This window comes from Canis lupus, chromosome 11 (assembly GCF_011100685.1).
Source record: "Canis lupus familiaris isolate Mischka breed German Shepherd chromosome 11, alternate assembly UU_Cfam_GSD_1.0, whole genome shotgun sequence".
In the NCBI taxonomy this organism is placed as follows: Eukaryota; Metazoa; Chordata; class Mammalia; order Carnivora; family Canidae; genus Canis; species Canis lupus.
The window spans coordinates 53,485,389-53,503,792 of record NC_049232.1 but is presented as its reverse complement, the minus strand read 5'-3'; the positions used below and the strand labels follow the sequence as shown (position 1 = coordinate 53,503,792).

At 50.2% G+C, this 18,404-nt stretch overlaps 1 long non-coding RNA gene across 3 annotated transcripts in view; it reads right to left on the bottom strand.

The window, feature by feature from the left end:
* Positions 1–7,317: 7,317 nt before the first annotated feature.
* The window catches only part of LOC111098092, a 30,901-nt gene continuing 19,814 nt past the window's right edge, over positions 7,318–18,404 (bottom strand). For 2 of the 3 annotated variants that reach the window (XR_005367003.1, XR_005367004.1), the window contains exons 3-5: positions 10,421–10,560; positions 10,184–10,257; positions 7,318–9,889 (exon numbers count right to left, since the gene is read on the bottom strand). This is a non-coding gene — a long non-coding RNA (uncharacterized LOC111098092). The remainder of the gene's footprint in view (positions 9,890–10,183; positions 10,258–10,420; positions 10,561–18,404) is intronic. The other variant, XR_005367005.1, reaches the window with a different exon arrangement.

Here is an 18,404-nt window from a genome sequence, read left to right as displayed (position 1 = left end):
GACTTGGGAGTCTCACGAGTTTCTTAGGTCACGTACCAGAAAGAGTATAGCGTCGTTGTGAAAATTAAATGGGTTACTTCAAATAAAGTGCAGAGTACAGTTGCTTAGCACCTAGCCCCAGTAAATATTTGCAGTTATGGCTATTGGTGCTCATTCAACTATTCCAAAATAGAGAAGAGAGATTGTTGGATGACACACATGTCTCAAATCTAACTGACTTTTGAATAACTTAGATGTGTACCTAAGTGAAATGTCTTAAATAAAGATTAGGCATGTGTGCAGAAAACTGCTCTAATTACTCCGCTCGCGCAGGCATACTGCCGTCTTCGGAGACTCACCAGGTCTCAGTTACCGCTGCCCCCCAGGTATTGCGCTTCACGGTGATGAATGGGAACTGATTCTTGGAATAGAAATGCCATTTCCACAGGGCCTTGGCGGCGGCAGTCAAAACATAAGGTTGGTGTTTGAAATGCACAGTCTCGGAGAGGAAGCCTGAGTGTGCCTCGGAGAGCACCCCAGCTCAACCCTGAGACTCACAGACAACGGGAAAGACTTTCCTAAGCAGGAGTTCCTGGAGCCCCGGGGACTCCTGGGGTCACAAGCAGAGCAACATCTCAGATGCAGCTGCTCCAGGCACAGCACCTTTTCCCAGGCAAACTGATCATCCTGTCTAGGAAACTCTGAAAGGAATAAATGCTTCACTTTATTCCCCTTCTTGCCCATACTTTGTTTTTCCAGCCATCATTATTTGCTGTGACTAGACCTTTGCATTCATTCTCTCATTAGACTCACAATGCCTACCTGAGGCTGGTACTTTTATTCCCATTTTATAGATAAGGAAGTTGAGACTCATTGTGTGTGTGTTTGTGAAATGTTCATCACTATTGCGATTCTCATCCCCACACACTCTATGAAGATAGGCACAGCAAGACAACTTTTGGCCAATATAGTGAGGTGGCTCATTTTAAGAACCAGTAACTGATGGGGATCCCCGGGTGGCTCAGCAGTTTAGCGCCTGCCTTTGGCCCAGGGCATAATCTTGGAGTCCCGGGATCAAGTCCCACATCAGGCTCCCTGCATGCAGCGTGCTTCTCCCTCTGCCTGTGTCTCTGCCTCTCTCTCACTGTGTCTCTCATGAATAAATAAATAAAATCTTTTTTAAAAAAACAAACCAGTAACTGAGTCACTATGCTCGCGTCTCATTGCCTTAGTCACAGTAAGGAAAAGGAGCCTCCATAAACCTGTTTTTTGGAGTCACTAGTATGAATACAGCCTCCAGCAAACCTTTAATGAACATGTAACATGAACCAGAGATAAACCTCCATGATTTAAAGCCACTTAGGCTTCAGAGCTATTTGTTACTGCAGCAGAACCTAGACTGTCCTGATACAGAAACATTAAATAATGTACCTAAAGTTACACAGCTGTGGAGTTGGAAGCCAGGTTTGTCTGATTTCAAAGCGTGTGCTCCATCCAGTACATGATTACACCATCTCCTTTCTTCCTAGCTCCCTAGTTCTCCACTTACTGCCTTCCCCATCCCAGCCTGCAGACTGACTAATGATGTTCCAAGGGTAAAGCTCTCACTCCACTCTATCTGGCAGAAAGTACTTCCCTGACTCCTGGAAATTCTCCTGGGCTCCCCATTTTTATTTTTACACAGATAGCCTGGACCCTCAGGCAGAGGAGAAAGTGAATGAAGTCCTTTGGACTTAGAGACCTGGCCATCCTCTTGTGTCCACTGCCCTGCTTCCCATCCGGAAAGACCCTTCCCCTAAAACTCCAACCTTCCTGGTTGCTCACTTTATGGAAACCACTTCATGTCTCCTCACAGCTCTGGCCCACCATGAACTGGTTCCTGCTTCCTTCCCACTTTTTATTCTTAATTTTCCTCCATAGGAGACCCTTGTGCTGGCCACCGTCCATAAGCAACCTCATCATCCAGTCCTCATAGGCACAAGCATGTAAGAATCCCCTCCTTCCTGAACTCTTCCACCTTCTGCCGGTTATACTTACACATCAGTTGCCCCCCGCCCGCCCCCCAGCTCTCTGTCCCCCCTCATCAGAGCCTGAATTACTCTGCCTCGTCCCTGTCTGCATGCTCGGTCTCCCCACCCGGACTGAGGCACTCCGACCAGGGACCACAGCTGACTTCTCTGTCTGCATCCCCAGTGACCCCACAAAGCCTGGCCCAGGGTGAGGGCTTCTGACATTGTGGCACAGGATGCAAACAGGGAGCTAGCCAAGGCCTGAGCTCCCAGAGCAGACCGAAACGGGCATTTTGCAATGTCCCCTTCACCTCCCTTGAACAAGATCCAGCTGAAACAAACAAAAACAAACAAAACGTGCTCTCTTCTCTAAGCCCCAGACTGCTTCTCCCCTGGCGCTGTGCTTTCAAACATCATCTGCTTTCCCGCTCCAAGGTCTATCTATCATCTTCGCCAGAATCTGTCCCTGCGGGGCCGTGGCATGAGAATAGTCAACATTTAACACAATCAGCTTGTTCCATCATGAGGGTAGTGGGGGTGGGAAGGTGGCAGGGCTGAGCGCAAACGCCTACAGGCAGGGTGCTCTCTGGAGACTCTCCTCCTCCACCCCACCCCGCCCCCACCCCATCCCTAATTTTCCTTTTATCTAGGAGGTAGGGCAGGACAAATGCAAACACCGGCCCCACTGACTCCTCCCCTCTCCACCCTTCCTGGCCACACATCTCAGCCTCATTTAAGTGTTCTTACCTACCCATCACTACACAGCAGTCAGTGGCCAGGGACTGGGGAATATAGGTCATTTTCACTTCTTTGTGCCTTGAGCAGCAACTGCTAGACCTGAATATTCAGCTCATGGTGGAAAATTCTAACTTAAAGAAGCCCAGTGGAACTTGAGGCAGCTCGACATGTTTGGAAAGGGGAGAGTAAGGAGAAAGACCACAAAGGGACATAGGAAGTTATTGTCAATGGGACCTACGGGTAGGACCTCCCTTCCTCTCAAGTCTTTGGTTTGAAACATTTACTTAGGGGTCAGGGCAGGAATGATAGGTAAGCACTGGAGACCCAGTTCTAGATTCCTCTACAGTCCATGTCCAATGAAGTCCTATTTCTGGACTGGTCCAGGAGTAGCCATCAGGTGCCCTCTTTGACCCTCTGTAAGTGCTCCCTGACACACGATTGAGACACCTTCACAAAGGTGCTTCTTAGAGGTGCCTGGTTTGGGAGTACAGAGAAAGAGCAAAGCAATGATTAAGCATGTGCTATTCCCAACTCTCCACAAAAACAATCCGGTTCCAGACACTCCACTTTAGGTGACACCAAGCCTCCCAGGTCTTGGAGAGAAGGTTGCTTTCCCCTAAAACACCCAGAAACAGGCTGATTGATAAAGATGAATTCATTTTTCCTCCCAAATAGAGAGACAAGGGACGCCTGGGTGGCTCAGTGGTTGAGCGTCTGCCTTTGGCTCAGGGCATGATCCCGGAGTCCCAGGATCGAGTCCCACATCAGGCTCCCTGCATGGAGCCTGCTTCTCCCTCTGCCTGTGTCTCTGCCTCTTTCTTTCTGTGTCTCTCATGAATAAATAAATAAAATCTTAAAAAAAAAAAAAACAAATACAGAGACAAGTGCTTACAAATTGAAAAAAAAATGATGGTATGTCTGCAAATGAAGTTATTCAATTTCTAAGGGCCTTATTCTCTTAGTGTGCTCCTCACAGTTTTAGGGCAAATAATAGTTGTTTTCTCCTTGTACAAATATGAAGATTTTCCAGCACTCTGAAAGCCCCACTTTTGGGTATTTGCACTGCATTCCATTTCTGTAAGCATTTGCCGAGGTGTTATTAACTGATACCTGGCAGTTGGCTAGCATTCCTTGAGGACTTAACATGTGCCAGGCATTTTTACATGTATGATCTCATTTGATCTCCTGAATGGAACATTAAACCCTCATTTAAACCCTTTGAGGGGATATTACCTCCACTTCACAGACGAGGAAGCTGAGATTCAGAGAGGTGAGAGGCTTGCCCAAGGACACACAGGCTTTCCCTAATGCCAGGCCCTTTCTCAGGCCCCTGTCACCCTGAGACTGCAGGGCTCTAGAATAGGGTTAGGCAGCAACAACTTGAGCTGCTGGTGAGTCATCAGAGTCCCACTCAGACCCTGGCAGAAAATATTTATGAATGAATGAATGAATGAATGAATGGTGTGACTTGCTGTCACTTAGGTCATATACTCTACCATTCTGCTTTTCTAACCCTGCTCTGGGATCCCTGGACCCAAGACCTCCTCCCAAATCACATCCCTCAGTCTGCAGCCACATGTGGTTATACAGCACATAGAACCTTAACACTGACACCCCCATGAGGAGGAAACCTCTGAAAACCACCTCTGTTCCTCGGACAATTCATTTGTGCATGTGTGAATGCCAGTGCCCAGGCCAACCACGACCACCCAGCTGGCATGACAGCACTCCACAGCCCCGCAAGCTCCTTCAGCTGTGACCTTGACTATCATCACAAACGGCCTCAGCTGGCAGGCTAGGAGGGGTTCCCTCTCATTTGAGCAAAGGGAACCAGATTCAGGGAGATCGCAACAGAACCAGGCCAGGCTTCCTGACACCAGTTCCTTCCTCTGTTCTGTGATTTCCAGTATCTTCTTTTCTGACTACCAAAATCATGGAGATCCACTTACTCCAGGCCCTGGTTTGCAAGTAGGCTTTGTTCTGAATGAATAGGAAAGAGTATGTGATTGATTCATAATGTCTGCTATGAGCCAAGGTAGGAGCCATACTCTAGGTGAGGTGTATTTATGGATCATTCCCCAGACCCCAACTAATATGCCTTTTCCACCTTAAAACAAAACCATTTTGAAATTACCTCCTTCTTACTGTTTCCAGCTCAATAAAATTTTCTGACTTAATGGCCAGAACTTGAGAAATTCCACCTGAATGCTACCTGGGAAGGCAGAGTTTGATAAACAATTTAACATAGGCTTCAAGATTGCAAGGGGAGTGTTTAATTTGCTCAAGAGACCCACTGTCCTCAAGGACTCCAGTCCATTAGCTTTTGTCCAACTAATGACAAGTGAGTTTTCTATATTCATTAAAGCAGACTTGGGATTTGGCTTGAGGGGCAGTGAACTGAAGAGGAAATAGCACTGGACTCAGGAGGAATGTTCCTGATTACTTGCTGTACGTTTTGAAAAAGAATAAAATGGTGTTTTCTAAAATCCTTTTAGGTCAGTCTTCTCTCTGATACAGGTTTTCATCTTCTAGTGAAAACCAGGGGTCTGCCCCAGAGGAGGTTTCCAGGCCACCTCAAGCCAGCTCCACTCAGCTCACGTCACTTGGCCAGCCACCCCCAACCCCCGCCTGCCCCCACAGGGCTGTGTTGGCAGAGGCGGAAATGCAAGATGCCCAGCTTGCCCTTGGAGGACTCGTGGTCAAAGGAGGCACCTGCAGGTGAGAGCAGCAAGGGACAAGCACCTGCGGGTCACCGTTACTCATGCCCCAAGCCCCCACCTCTCCTGCCCCGGCTCGCAGAATCCATCTTATCTCAGCACCACAAACTTTCACGGGGATGCTGCTAGGTGCCAGGAGTCTTGGGGTGAAAAAGGCAGAAAGTGTCCCCATGCTCTGCTCTTATCCCCACACTTCTGTTTTGGCTACCCCCATAGGTGCTGGCATCTGGGTGGCCCCGAACCCCTGCTGGGAATAAAGCCCCAAAATGCCATAGAAGAAGGTCAGAAGGCTCTCGAAGCTGCTGTTTGTCCAATGGCATCTTTGTGTCGATTAGGCTAGAGCCTTGCCTGTATGGGCAGGACACAGGTGGCTCATTCAAAAGGGGTGACTAGAGAGAGTTTAGTGGAGAGATTGTTTATTAAGAAAAACCAGCCCGTGATGGTGAAACACCGTAGCAACAGAGGGGAGCCGTTACCACTGTTGGGCCAGAAGGGACGGCCGGAGAAAACAGCCCCAGCAGAGCCGCCTCTCTGGTAAAGGGTACCTAGCAGGAGCGGTGGTCCTTGATAGAAGGGCACAGCCACCAGCCACCAGCCACCAGCCACCAGCAGGGAGGCAGCCGAGGGAATACATAGCCCTGCCCCAATCCCCAATCTCTCTCTCTCTCTCTCTCTCTCTCTCTCTCTCTCTCTGCCAGCAGCCCCCACCCCCACCCCCTCCACCTCCTGCTGGCGCCTCCCTCTGGCTACACGGGATGCCAGCCAGTAGGAAGCCTGGTGGATGCAGGCCCCCAACTTCGGCCTCCCAGGGCACAGCGAAGGAGAAGGGTGGAGAGAAGATCCGGGCACGGAGATGGCCAGCAGAGTGCCCCTTGCTCCAGACATTTGCTGCCATCTGCCGGAATGTCACAAGACACGTTCTAATCTGTGATTACCCTGTAGGCAGTGGTCCTGAAGTTGGCCTGTGTGACCATCGGTGGTCATCCTACTGTCATCAGATCTTCCCCCCAGGTAGCCCATACTCTGGCTCCCCAAACAACCTGAACTGAAGCCCCGGCTCCCCAGAATGCTTCCGTGGCTCGCTCCTCTGCAACATCCTCCCCCTCAGCACTGTACATCCCATCCAGAAAGCCCAGGGAAAATGTTGCCTCCTCCTTGCAGCCTGCCTGATTCCACCAACTAGAAGCCGTGTCCGCTTCCCCAGGGATTGTCACAGAACCGCACTTCTTCCTCAGCGCATTGACACCTGGGGTTTGTTTACCCTGAGCGCTCACCAGCCTGTGCTGTCCCTTAGTGAAAACATCTGGGAGGGCGAAAGCCACGGGCCACAGTGGTTTAGAGTCCAAAAGATGGGACGTGAGTCCTGGCTCCACCCTCCACCGGCCTTTAGTTTTGGATAAATCACCTCACATTTCTGAGCCTCAGTTTCCCCACCCCAGCCATGAGAATAATAATTCCTACCTCAGGGCTGTAGTGAGAATTCAATGAGACCGTGTGCATGGCACTCACTAAATGACAGCCTTCCTTTCCTTCCCCCAGTAGACCGGATGTTCTTCGAGAGCATCTTGTGTCCATCCTGACCCAGCTTGGCTCTCAGAGTGGGCCGGGCGCTCTGGGGGTGGGGTCATATAGTTAGGAACACAATCCTCAGGGAATCTCTGCTCATTACCTATGTGACCTTGGGCAAATTACTTGGCCTCTCTGTGCTCTGTTCATTCATCTTTAAAACAAATAATAGGTAGGGACACCTGGGTGGCTCAGTGGTTGAGTGTCTGCTTTCGGTTCAGGGTGTGATCGTGGAGTCCTGGGATGGAGTCCCACATCGGGCTTCCTGCGTGGAGCCTGCTTCTCCCTCTGCCTGTGTCTCTGCCTCTCCCTGTATGTCTCTCACGAATAAATAAATATAATCTTAAAAAAAAAAAAAGATATAGTCGTGGGGTTCCTGGTTAATATCCATGCAGGGCTTTCTAGGAGCCAGGCACTGTTTTGAGTGTATGATGTACATGAACTCGTCCATCCCCAAAACCACACTAATTGGTAACATTTTTGCTGTTCACCAAATACTTCCAGTTCTGCTTTCAAGCACCTAGTAGGGTGACAAATGCCCCCATCCCTGGGAGTTAGAAGCAGCCCTATGGGTCGCTTTAGCCAATGAAATGTGAGCAGCAGTACTGTCCGTCACTTCCAGGAGGAAGCCTTATGAGACAGTGCACGATCCACTCTCTCACGCGCCGTCAAGAGACCAGCAGTGATCCACACGATGGTTGTTCTCTCGGTCTGGGCCCCAGGGTGACAATGACAATCGCGCAGACTGATCCAGGAGGGACTTGCAATGTCGCTGGGGACACTTCAGGCTGAGAGGTGCTCATTACCACAGCATAACTGAGCCGATCCTGACTACCGCCCGTGTGGTAGTTGTGCCCATCTCATGGCGAGGAAGCCAGTGTCGGGGTCATGGATAAGACTGGCTATTACCGCGGCCTGTGTAAACGAGCACAGAATAAGCCCCTGTGACACGCTAGCTGTGAGAGATACAGACACGGGCGGGCAGCGACACGAACCCGGACACAGCTCACAGCTCCGGGCAGCCGCAGGCCCGCACAGCGGGGAAGGAAGGCCGAGGTCCCCACAAGCACACTTCTGCTGCTCCGCCACAGGCCAGAGCTTGGAAATCAGCGTCCTCAGCAAATGCCAGCTCTTCCCTTGGTTCTTCTTGTCTGTCTGGCCATCGACCTTGACTCATTAGCAATTGCTCCCGGCTGCATGTGAGCTGGCAGCCATAGATTTTCTTTCCTTCTGGGTTAAATTTCTGGCTCTCAGTGGGGGAGTCTCTGTCACCTCTGGCTCCCCTGCATCTGGCAACGGCTGGAAGAGCCGGGAGGCTGAGGAGAGCTGTGACAGCCAGGAAGGGGCAGGCCCCCCCGGGGCACCTCTCCAGGCCTATGTTCTCTGATCACCTGCATCATGTCCCAGTCACCCCTGATTGACAAAGGGTAACATGGTTGAGCATTATAGGTGTACAAGGCTCCCCACTTTGGAATGAAAACATTTTCCTTTTCTTTACACTCAACACTCACCGGCCACTGGGCACTATCCTGGGCTGGTATTGCTACCCCCACCACCTCATAATTTTAATAACAACGACAATAATAATTTTCATATTTTGAGTGTTTATCCTGGGCCGAACCTATGCTAAGTGCTTCATGTGCATTATCCCATTTTATCCTCCCAACAAGTATATGAGATGCTTAGGGGTTATCATCATCATCTTACAGATAAAGAAACTGAGGCACAGAGAGGTTGCAACAGAATTCAAGACACAGCTAGAAAACAGTGGAAACCGGGACTGATTCCACGCCAGGTCCACCTGGCTCCAGATCCTCAGTGCCCTAGAGACGAGAAAGTTGGAATCTCACTTATTCCTCATAACAGCCTTGTAAGATGGGTCTTATCGTCCTATGTTGCAAACAGTTGCTCAGGACCAGAAACATAAAGGGTTTTGTGCAAGGTCACACAGCAGGTAAGAGGACGAGAAGAGTCATTCTCTAGCACATATGTACCAAAGCCTCCTCTGTACAGGAAGGCACCAGCCATCGCCAGTGGAAACAGGCTCACGATGCAGAAGGGCGCCATAGGTCAATAACACAGTTAGTGGGGACATAAGCAAAGTTTGGGGGGAGCACAGAGGAGGGGTAATCAAGGAAGGCTTCCTGGGGGAGATTGTATTTGAGTAAAGATAGAAAAGAAGAAAATCCCACAAGAAAGGTTCAAGGGCTAAGTGCTATTATCCTGGAGACCCAAGCTATGGGGGTGCCATGATAAGATCTCCTTTCAGTCAGGAGACTGTGTGGGGGGAGGAATGTTGGTCACTCTGAGTCCCCACTCAGACCACCGAGAGGACAGCTAGGCTGGGATTGGGAGTCGTGGTGGCCTGCGAGCCCTCCAGGGACACACCCATAGGGCCCTAGACAAATTTTCCCGCCACATCTAATTTCCCCACTGCATCCGAACCTGTCTTCTTGCGATTGTAATTCCAGCTCCATTTATTTTCTTACCCACCTGTCCCCATCTGGAAGGAAATTGAATGAGAGTAAGAAGGGAATAAAATAACAGGAACTTTTTAGTCTGGAGCAGCCACCACACGCTCTCTTGGCCCATCAGACTGGTATTTAAATGGAGGAGGGGTCTGGGGTGGGCAGAGGGCATTGTTAACAACCGCCTCGGCGTGGCAGCAGGAGACAGGAATAATAGACTCAGAGAATGTTTTCCAGATTGTGCTGAAGTGATGAAAAACAGCGGGTCCCAGAATGGAAGCCATGGCGCGGGGAACCTCTCCACGGAGGGCGCAGGCAGCAGCACAAAGTCGGCCTGGCTCCTCGTCTAACAGGACCGAATTAATTCAGGGACCGCGCGAGGCTTGGACTCCCATCTCGATTACAGACAGACCTAGTTTTTGCAGAACTCATTAACTAGCGGGTCTACGGGGACCTGGGCTTCCAGGCCTTGCCGGACAGGCCCCGGAGCCGGCTGCAGAGGAATCGGGGCGCCCGGGGCGTGGGCGGGGCCTGGGCTGCGAGCCGGGCCGAGGAGGCGCCCCCTCTTCCCGGCCGAGGGAGGTCAGCGCGTGGCGGGGGCGGGGGCGGGGGGGGGGGGGGTCGCCCCGAGCAGCCGGCTTCCCACCAGCACACCAGGCCGTGACCACTGAGGGACTCCGGAAGGGCAGTGGGACTTGGGATGCACCTGACTTCTGAAGCTCCTGTGAGAGGTCATCCTCCCAGCAACCGTGATGTTTGTCAGCTCGCGGCAGGAGGGCACTGAAACCAAAAACGGAGACGTGTGGACGTGTTCAAATGCTACCTGGTCCTCAAGGTTCAGCCCCAGGGCCCCTCCTGCAAGGAGCCTTCTCAGACAACCCACCCGCGCAGCCTCCCCTCTCTCCTCTGTTTCTCTCCCCATCCAAGACACTCAGCCCCTCACTCCCTGTGCGGCAGGTACTTCTATCCATTTCAGATTCCCCAGCACAGGCTCCCTCCGTGCTTCCTATTCGTATCCCCAGCTCATAGCATGTTCCAGGTTTCCTTGTGGGATACATGAATGCATAAATGAATGACAAGCGGCTGTAGGCAGAAAAGAAAAAAAAAAAGGTAAAAAGAACACAACATTTCATGTAAACCCTCCCAACAGCTTCCCACTAAGAGATAAATGAAGATAAATCCGGGTGAGCAGCAAGATGCTCACACATTCTAGGCTGGGCTAGGACCACGGAGAGGCAGGCTCCACGTGCGAGTAGCGGAGCAGAGTAGTTAAGCCAGACTCTGGGGCCCGCTGGTTTCGTTTGCTTCCTAACTGTGAACGTCACTGCTCCGTGACTTTGGCTAAGTGATCTATCTCCTATGTGCCTTAGTTGCCGATCTGTAAAATGGGGGTGATAAAACAGTACTGACATTCCTCACAGGATTGTTCTTTGTAAAGTATTTGGAGCAGCGCTTAGCACAGGGCGATGAGCCACTACCCCCACTCTTCCCTGACCTCCTCAAGGGCTGTATTTCTGAGTCTCATCCTCCTTCTCCCATCACACACATCTCCCCTCAGCAACCAAACGGTGCTGAGTCAGTGGGGGCCCCCGGTGGCCAAGACATGGAACTATCTGACCATTGCTGCTTCACCATCTTCTTTAACCCCGTGCAAGAATACTGAATACATCAGGGCATCTGGGTGGTTCAGGTGGTTGAGCCTTTGGCTCAGGTCATGATCTCGGGATCCTGGGATTGAGCCCCATGTTAGGCTCCCTGCTCTGCAGGAAAATCTGCTTCACCCTTTCCCTTTGACCCTACGCCTGCTCATTCTCTCTCTCACTCTCTCTCAAATAAATAAATAAAATGTTTTAAAAAATGAATACTGAATATATTAGGCACCACTTCTCCTCATCTCTCACTGTTAACGACTCAGTTTACACCACCTCACATGCCCTCTCATACATAAACACACTTCCTCTCTAACTTTCATCCAGTTGCCTTTGATTAAACATCTTTCTTTGTCTCCGTTACATTTTGTTCTCCCCATCCTGCCCTATCTTGTTCCTCGTGAAAGCTCCAAGTGTGGTTTGGCTAAGAGGCTTCACAGGAATGCCATGCTGCATGCTGCGCTGTGCACTATGGTAGCCACTAACCACGAGTGGCTATTCACATTTAAGCTTAAATTCATTACAATTAAATAAAATTAAAATTTCAGTTTCTCTCTTACACTACCTGCACTTCAAGTGTTCAAAAGCTACCTGCGGCTAGGTAGGTACCTAGGGGCTAGTGTAGTGGATACAGAACATTTCCATCATTTGCAGAGATTCCTGTGTTTATACAGCACTGCTCTAAATTTCTCCAGGCAAGACAGAAAATTTCAACTACTAAAAGGAACAGACAAAATAAAGCACTAGGTGTTTCCTTTCTGTACAGACATTCAGATACAGATATCTACCTACCTATGTATATGTGTATATAAGTTATATAAGAATATTGTCTCAATCTCTAGCAATCTAATGGAAGAGAGAGAAGGAGACAGAGACAGAGAGAGAAAGAGAAGGTTTGCATGCATTATAACCTTGAATTTATTTAAAAGGATTTGGTATTTGGAAGTCTGTTAGAACTCCATGAAGGTATCTGACAATCATCTATCATCTAATTCTCACCTGCTTTTTCTCAAACATCAATATTCAAGACAAACAACAACCTCTTTGTTACACAGTTCTACGGACTTGGAATTTTGTTTACTCACCAATGATGCAGCTACATTGTTAGCTCAGCGGCCATCCAGCCACTGAAGGGCTGTGTGACTCTGAATACATTCCTTTCTCTCCTGGGCCTCCCGTACAAGGCAGGATTGCAGAGGATTACTGAGGCTCCTTTTAGCTCTAAGATAAGTTTTGCTTCTGGATCTGTTTTCCATCACATGAATGTAGGGAAGCTTGTATTAAATGGCCATTAGGGTCCACAAAAGGTTTATTACATTCGCTTCGTGGCAGGCCCACGAGTAGAACAACCATTTGCTATCTATTTCTATGGGAACCTGCAGTCGGAGGTCCAAACGCTGGCCATGTCTCTGTTGGGGCAGTCAGCTCATAGACACCAGCCCCCACCCAGGAGCCTGGGAGAGCTGATGGTGACAAAGGCTTGGCTTGCCGGGGAGGAGGGGGAATAACCTTCCATCATTCCTTCTTTCAGCAGCATCATAAAATGCTCTTTAAAAATTGCCTGATTAACTCTATAGAGAGAAAAGATGCCATGTAGATGCTGTTAGACAAAGACAACCCTTCGTGCATGTACTAAGCCACTCGTGGTGTTACTATCAATCACACTGATAGTGGTAGGAATAGCACCCATCAGCCATGTACTTTAAGACCTTAAAGAGCTGGGCGTGGGAGCCTCTGCATCAGCCCAGGAGAGGGATGCTCTTCCTGTTGGAGAAGCCTATCATTTGCTCTCTACCATTTTCCTGGAAAAGCAGCTAGAAAGGGAACATCCATGGTGTGCGAGGGCCGTGCCCCTACTCCTAGCTGACTGGGCAGACTTGTCATGTAAGCTGACACCAGCAGACTCTCTCCTGGGACTTCAGAGTCAGGGCACAAGACACTGGCCAATTAACCACAGGGATTGGAGTGAGAAGGCCTTGGAGGCTTGAGGGCTAAAGGAACCATTTCAGGGAGGCCTTGATGGGTCATGCGTGAGAAGATGAACAAGCAGAAAAGCCAGTGTGCAGAGCCAACAGAATGTAATAGAAGTCCAAGAGATAGAAAAGAAAAAACCAAAAAAAAAAAAAAAAAAAAAGAAAAGAAAAAACCAGACATTCTGTGGTAGAGCAGGGGAAGGGGTAGGTGGCAAAGTGGAAGATCTAGACACCTGAGGTCTTTCCAGGTCCCCTGAGGTCCATACCTTTTATAACTGGATGCCCTGAGAGTCTCCAGTATCTTCTTAATGCCCTCTTTGTGGGTCTCTGTATCTGGCCTCCAAATGATTCTGACCAGGCTCTTGATGTCTCAAAACAGACATCCGACAAAGTGATAGACTGTGTTTGTCTGGACTGCCTTTTGTCATCCTGCTCCCAGAATTAATTTTTGTAAAAACCATATGATGGCCTGAGGGAACCAAAGGAGGAAACTAGATGTGCAGGGATCCAGCAGTTGGTTATCAAGCATTTCCGGGGCATCTCTGGTGTGCCAGGCCCTGAGTCAAGGACAGAGCAGACATCCTTTCCTCTCCATTTCCAAACCCTGACCAGCTGTCAGGGCTCTGCTCAGTGCCCCCACTTCCTTGAACCCATCCCAGATCTATGCACACACACACACACACACACACACACACACACATACACACACACAGAGCTGGGTTCTCCCTCTCCCAGACTCCCATGGGATAGCGTCTACACCTCTATCTGGCCATGCTGCCTGTATTACAGTTCTACGCATCCCGGGCCCATCCCTTACTAGTATGTGAGGTTCCTGAGAGCAGAAGCTGGCTTCTGCTCACCTAGTTCACCTGCCCAGTGCCCAGAACCAAATATAAACATATTGGTCTTCAATAAGTCTAACCTCTCGTGGGTGCTCATTCAAAACCATGGAATCAAAAACCAGGTCTTCTGAGTCACACCTGGAGGCACAAGTCCTCATTTTATCAAAAAAGGACACCACAGCTGAGAGAAGTAGCTGATAGACAGTGCACCTTGACTTGCTGCCTTTCCCATCCGACTACTCTCACTTTGCCAGAAAGTCATCTCAGGGGCCCTCACTTGTAAGAAACGCCTTCCCCTTCCCGACACACCCTTCTCTTTGCGACGTTATTCCGAGCCATGGTGGCCAAGGGAGCATCCCAAATAAAGCTGTAAGGAAAAGCTCTAGCCAGCTCTGGGTGGCTAGTTTCTATGGAAATTGCCTGAGTAAGGGTTTGGGCCAATTTTAGTGGCTCGACTGATTTGTTCACTGAAGTGATTGATAGGACATAATCACCTACATGGTCAGACCTCTCGTATGGGGAATTCAGGTATATGTCCCTATGCATTTTCTCACATTGGTAAACAGCTATGGCGTGGTTCAGCCTGCCCTCCAGGAGGATGGCTTCTCCGTCAGTCCTTCAAATCTCAGTGGTCTTAATTAAGAACATCACACAGAAAAAAAAAAAATCACACAGAATGATCATTACCAAACAATTAGGAAAAACTTTCTCATAACAGGGGCCAGACCAACTTCTGATACCTAGGGGGCAGGTCACGTATAAACTAAATTCCAACATCACTAAAACACTAATGCTGCTTAAGTTTTAGCTTCTCTTTCTAGATCAGGCATGTTACATATGCTTCATTTCTCTTGCCAATGCTCATTTTTTAGTGTGATTGCTTAGAGCCTGTGTTGAGAAAGATGTTGAGGCCGAGTAAGGGACTGAAGGGTGACTTGGGTCTCACAGGGTAGAAATTGGGACATTGGCCCAGGGGCCAGGATGGGCAAAGGCTCAACCTCCCATCTATCCATGGGAAGATGTGCTCCAAGTATCCTGAGAACGCTTAGCTCCTGATCTGAAGAAAGACCGTGATCCTGGGTGTTGGGGGGCTGTCCGACTAACAACAGCTGGAAAATGTGAAATGAGAGCATTTGGACATGAGGGGCACTCTTTGAGAGCAGTGGTGGCCCAGAGGCCCCAGTTGGCTGTGACTACAGGGAGCCCTGAGGACAGCGGCTGCAGTGCAGTTCTACAAGGTCACAGTGCCCCCCCTCCTGCCAGTGGCCCCCTCTTCGCACCCACGGGGGACAAGCCTGTGCCTGTTTCATCAAGGAACTCAATGTTCATTAAGGCTGCGATTCCCAGCCTGGCAGGTGGTGCCAATGTGGCAGTCCCCTAAGTCCCTCACACGTCTGTCTCTCTGCTCGTCCCAGAGACTCTGGAGGCCCCCAGACCAAAGGAAGCCCCGGGACGTGCCACTGTGGCCCTGTCCTCAGAAGGCTCCTGCAACGGGGAGCTAAATCTTGCCTTGGGCCTGCAGCCCCTCTCTGGTCCTCCTCATCTCCCACCACTCCCTCACCTGCAGGCAGACGTTCAACTCCAGGATTTGAATGAAATAAAAACTGACAGTGTGAAGCCAAGTTCAGGGCTGAGCTACAAAGGATTCACACAATTATCTTTGTCAGAATTCATTTTGTCAACGCCCCTCTCTTCTTCAGGTTGCACGCTACTAATATCTTTCAAAAGTTTGAGGAGACGGAATAAAACGTGGGAAGTACCGGGAACATCTCCACATGAGAACCAAGCAGGCACAGGGCAGGGCAAGGGCAGACTGTGAAAACCTCAAGGAGGGGAGGAGAGAGGAGCCCTGGCGCTGCAGAAAGTCCCAGAATCGCAGTGGGAAGGGGCTTCAGAGGCAACTTATCCCACCCCCCAATATCAAGGCCACTCCTCACCGCCCTCCCCAGTTCAGTGATGTGGGCCCATTATTGTTGAGCCCACTGTGGAATTCCAGGGGGCGTGGGCAGCCCCTGGAAGCTTCCCTCAGCATCTAGCCCAGAACAGGCCAGGAAAGGGCAGCCCTGGGTCTGAGAGCCATCATAGGTTCTCCCAGCCATTCCCCTCGCATCCTTCACACATGTGTGTATGTGTGTATGCACACACACGCACCCCACCAACAGAGAATCCATATGCTGATCAACCCAGCCTGGAGGGCTTTTGCCCTGGCCTCTGGACCCGGGTGTCCAGGTCCGGGCGTCAGCTATGGAGGGTCACCAGGCTCCAGCCCTAACTCATACAGAGCTGAGCACCTGCTCTCCCCTTACTGCCTCTATACCTGGGCTTCCTCGTCTTAGCTCACTGCAACTCCATCCTTTGAGTGGCCCACACTAACAGCCTCAGAATCATCCCTGCTTCCTCTCTCTCAAACCCCACATCAAATCTGTCAGCAAACCGAATCAGCTCTACTTTCAGAGTCTGCCCAGAATCGGACCCCTGGTCACATGGTCACACTGTCTTGAGCCACCTCCGTCTCCACCTGGAAAAGCACGCTCCCTGCTGTCCCTCTGCTTCTTCACTGACCTACAGCTTCTTCACACAGCAGCCTGAGTGATGCTTAAACAGCATTAGTCTAGTTGCCTTCTTGAAACCCTCCAGGGTCTCCCTGTGTCACTCAGGGTCACAGCAGGGACCACATGTTGGTCTACAAGGCTCGGTTCCCAGGCTCCTCTAAGGAATGGGGGCTCATCCCCCCAGAAGAGGGGGGCTTCCCAGAAGAGGGGGCATGGCCCTGCCCCTGGTAGGACAGGGAGAACTTGGTGAAAGGAAGAGGGAGGGAGGACACCCAGGTGGAGGGGAGGGCAGGACTAAGGGTAGGGGATCGGAGGCCTGGGTGTGCAGGGAGGGGCAGCTCAAAGGGGACAGAGTTTTGGGCAACCGTGGGAAAGATTCCTGGAAGTGTCAGTGTGTCCAGCAGGTGAAGACATTGGAGTTCTACCCCGTGAACAATGGCAGACCCCCAGGAGGTCTCCGGGCAAAGGGCTGATGTGGTCACAAGCGCCCCATTTCACAGGCTGACAGGCAGTCACCCAAAGATGGAGGCGAGGGCCCAGAAAAATCATCAGAAGTCAGCCTGCAGGCCGAATGAAAGGAACACTAATTTGGCTGTCCAGAGAGCTGGGCCCCAGTCCCAGTGTCCCCGCTAGTTACATAGGTGATGCTCACTAATGCCAAACCACATCTCCTCCCGCTTGGCCCAATGGTTCCTGTCTTCGAATCCCAGAATCACAGAGCTGCCACTGACCTCAGAGGTCACCTAGCCCAGGTCTCCAAACTCCAGCCTGGGAAATCAATTTACTGAGCTGAGAGGGTTTTTAAAATGAAATAGAAGAGAAGGGACTAGGTCAGAGCGCACTGCCTATAGTAAAGGTAAAATTGCTTTACGAAACTTTTGTTCTGAGGGGGTATGTGTTGGTGCAAAATAAAAATCCATTTCCGTGGGTCACAGTAATGAATTGTGATAAAGCCCACTCCCTCTGCACTGCGTGAACTGCCTTTACAGCATTCTCAATAAAATGCACAGCCGCTCCTGTTCATCTCTGGGAACAGGACACTGACCCCTCCCAAGGCAAAGCCCTCTTGCATTGTTAACTGCTCTGTGCATCGGAAGCACTTCCTCACCCTGAGCTTAAGTTTGCCTCTTGTCCTCCTGCCCATTGGTCTTCTCCCAGCTCTTTGACCATCCTTCTCCAAATAAACCCAACCCCACTTCAGCAATCAAAGAATTGAAGACAATTTTACAGGCCTCTTGACTGTGTTCTTTCAAGGCATTAAGCTCATCTATTTCTCCTATCTGCCCAGCACCTCTTCTATGGGGAACGAGATACAGGAGCTCATTCTGGGTGACCACCTCTGCCCAACTCACAACCTATGCAGTCTGAATGGCCCTGATCCCAGCCCCTGGCTCCTGAGATAGCCAGTGTGAGCGTCACACATGCCCTTGATCACAGGGACTGGCTCCAGAGTGGGCACATGTTCCAAGCAGAGACAGGGACAATTGAAGACTTTTGCTGAAATGATTAGAAAAGACAGTACAAGCTAAGATGGTGGACTATAAGCCCAGAAGTGCAACAACATCTTTGCCAAAGCCTAGGGAAAATCTATCATTAGAATGAGGTCATGAGGGTGAGCCCTTATCCAATACGGCCGGTGTCCTAGAAGGAAAGGATTTGGACACAGAGACAGATGCGCAAGGAGAAAAAAATGCTGTGAAGACACACAAAGAGAATTCCATGTGAAGATGGAGGGCTGGAGTGACACATCTGCAAGCCAAGGAACTCCAGAGGTGTCTGGCAAACTGCCAGAAGCTCAGAAGAGGCAAAGAAGGATTCCCCTTTGGGTTTCAGGGGGATCGTAGACCTGCCGACGCTGTGACGTCTAGCATCTGGAACTGTGAGACAGTAATTGCTGTTGTTTGCCGCCCA